Here is a 3,336-nt window from a genome sequence, read left to right as displayed (position 1 = left end):
TTCTAATTAATATATTAATCCATTAACATATTAATAAATCATTTATATATATATATATATTAATTTATTAATCTTATAAATTAATATCTCTCCTTTCATAATTTCCTTGTCCAGATGCTAGGTTGAGGGCAACCCAAAAGGACTGTGCTGCTATCAATTCAAGTACATACCAATTATAGTTATGGGCTTAGACACCTAATCCAACAGTCTCCCACTTGGATAAGTCTGTAACTATAATTGCTAGTATGCCTTCTAAATTTGACCAGCAAATTGTAGCTTCCAAAAGCTGCTGCCGAACTCTGACCCAGTCAGTTATGTGTCCTAAGATAAGTGATCATATAACCCATCGTTCTGCTTGATATCCCCAGACAAAAGACATGGAATGTAATCAATCTGTTTGTCCAGAATCTATGTTTCCCGATTCCTGATTTGTGATGATGAAGGACTTCTAATCGAACACATCAATTTAGTCCTGGCTGGGCCCAGCACATAAGTCAACACCAAATCATCGAGGGGCCCACAGATATCGCTTTTCCTGTTAGGGCAAAAGGAACGAATAAACGTTGACTCATATGCTTGTATCTTTTACTCATCAAATTATGCATGACAATACGTTTTATAACACCAAGTTACTGATGCGTTTTCGTATCACCAATGCACAACCGACTTGTAAATTACAACTCATATATCTTCGTTTCAAGATTATAAGATATTATCGTCTCAGTATTACTCGTGATGAATTCCATGAAGTAATACTCTGAGCGAGGGTTTATCCAATACTGAAATCTCAATTTCTGAGTACTCATGAACGTTGCAGCAATTCTATTGCCATGTCTATCCTTAGACAATCTGCAATCCAATTCATGACAGTCTTAATTCACTACTTACTTCCAAGAGTACGAGCGACTGTGGAGTTTGAATAATCTCATTATTCAGGAAGTAAAACATGCAAAATATGAAACACAATAATAAACAATTGACAAAAGGTAGTAGCCAAACTTATAAATAATACTTTATTATTTAATCACCAAAAGTCAATTACATTTACTTTGTTACAAGTTTCAAAAACTAATCTAACTACTAAAACTGATATCATCTTTCAGCCCTATGCTCCGAGCATGCTGAATATGCTTAGCCCTACTCAGACCCTTTGTGAGGGGATCTGCTGGGTTATCTTCAGATGACACCCTCTTTACTATAAGATGGCCTTCTTCAACTCTATGTCTAATGAAATGGTACTTTCTGTCGATATGTCTGGTCTTACCATGATCTCTCGGTTCCTTTGTCAAGGCAACCGCTCCTTCATTATCGCAGAACAGTTCCATAGGCTCCTGGATGGTTGGAACAACTCTGAGATCCCCGATGAAGTTCCTCAACCAAGCTGCTTCTTTCGACGCTTCACTTGCTGCAATGTACTCTGATTCACAAGTAGAATCAGCCACCGTATTTTGCTTGGAACTCTTCCAAGTAACTGCTCCTCCATTCAGTAAAAATACCCAGCCCGACTGAGAACGGAAGTTATCTCTATCCGTCTGAAAGCTGGCATCACTGTAACCATCTACTCTCAAAGTATCACTGCCACCAAGCACAAGAACCCAGTCCTTTGTCCTTCGCAAATACTTGAGTATATTCTTAACTGCTATCCAATGAGCTCTACCTGGGTTTCCCTGATAGCGACTGACCATGCTCAAAGCAAATGCCACATCAGGGCGAGTACATGTCATAGCATACATGATCGATCCGACAGCGGAAGCATAAGGTACACGACTCATGTCATCTATTTCAACATCTGTACTCGGGCATTGAGTCTTACTCAATTTGGTATTGCTCTGGATAGGTAGATCTCCCTTCTTGGAATTTTCCATACTAAACCTCTTTAGTACCTTATCCAAGTATGTGCTCTGACTAAGTCCAATTAGTCTCTTCTTTCTATCTCTCAATATTCTAATCCCAAGAATATAGGCAGCTTCTCCAAGGTCTTTCATGGCAAAACACTTTCCAAGCCAAGACTTAACTTCTTTCAAGGTTGGAACGTCGTTACCAATGAGTAATATGTCATCGACATACAACACCAGAAAAGTTACTATACTCCCACTAGCCTTGATATACACACAGAACTCATCTTCACTTCTAGAGAAACCAAACTCTTTGACTTTCTCATGGAAGCAAAGATTCCAACTGTGAGATGCTTGTTTCAATCCATAAATGGATTTCTCAAGCTTGCACACTCTATTGGGGAACTTTGCATCAACAAAACCCTCTGGCTGACTCATGTAAACATCTTCAGCCAACTTCCCATTAAGGAAAGCAGTTTTGACATCCATCTGCCAGATTTCATAATCATGAAAGGCAGCTATGGCGAGCAATATCCTAATAGATTTAATCTTAGCTACTGGTGAGAAGGTCTCATCATAGTCAACCCCTGGGGTTTGAGTGAAACCTTTTGCAACCAGTCGAGCTTTGAATGTGTGCACATTTCCATCCATGTCTGTCTTCTTCTTGAAGATCCATTTGCACCCAACTGTCTTACGACCTGGTGCACTATCAACCAAATTCCAAACTTGGTTGTCATACATGGACTTAATCTCGCTGTCCATTGCCTCTTTCCACTTGGAAGCCTCTGGACCTTCCATTGCTTCCTGATAAGTGACTGGTTCATCTAAGTTTACCAGTGTTCTGTCACTTATGAATGTGTCACCATCTGAAGTAATATGGAAACCATACAACTCAGGTGGCACACTCACCCTAGTGGATCTTCTAAGAGGTAATGAGTTATCAATTGGTTCAACAGGAACTGTTTCCTCTGGTTGAGTGCTAGTGTCATCTAAGGTTCCTTCATTGGCTGACTCTTGAATTTCTTCAAGGTCAATAGTGCTCCCACTGTCCTCTTTGAATATGAGCTCTCTTTCAAGAAAGACTCCTCTTCGTGCTATAAAGACCACGTTCTCACTAGGCCTATAGAACAAATATCCAAAAGACTGCTTTGGGTAACCAATGAAAACACATTTCTCACTTCTAGCTGCTAGCTTGTCGTGAGTCTCTCGTCTTACGAAAGCTTCACAACCCCAGACTTTAATATGTGCTAACGAGGGAACTTTCCCTGTCCACATTTCGTGAGGTGTTTTGGCAACCTTCTTTGTAGGGACAAGATTGAGGATGTGGGCGGCTGTCTCTAAGGCATACCCCCAAAAGTGAATGGGAAGCGAAGCCCGACTCATCATAGAACGAACCATGTCTAACAAGGTTCGATTACGCCTCTCAGCTACACCATTTAACTGTGGTGTCCTAGGAGGAGTCAATTGTGAGACTATCCCACATTCTTTCAGATAGTCGTTA

This window comes from Lactuca virosa, chromosome 2 (genome assembly GCF_052849685.1).
Source record: "Lactuca virosa cultivar CGN04683 chromosome 2, Lactuca_virosa_CGN04683_v6, whole genome shotgun sequence".
NCBI lineage: Eukaryota > Viridiplantae > Streptophyta > Magnoliopsida > Asterales > Asteraceae > Lactuca > Lactuca virosa.
This window is presented reverse-complemented; position numbering follows the sequence as displayed.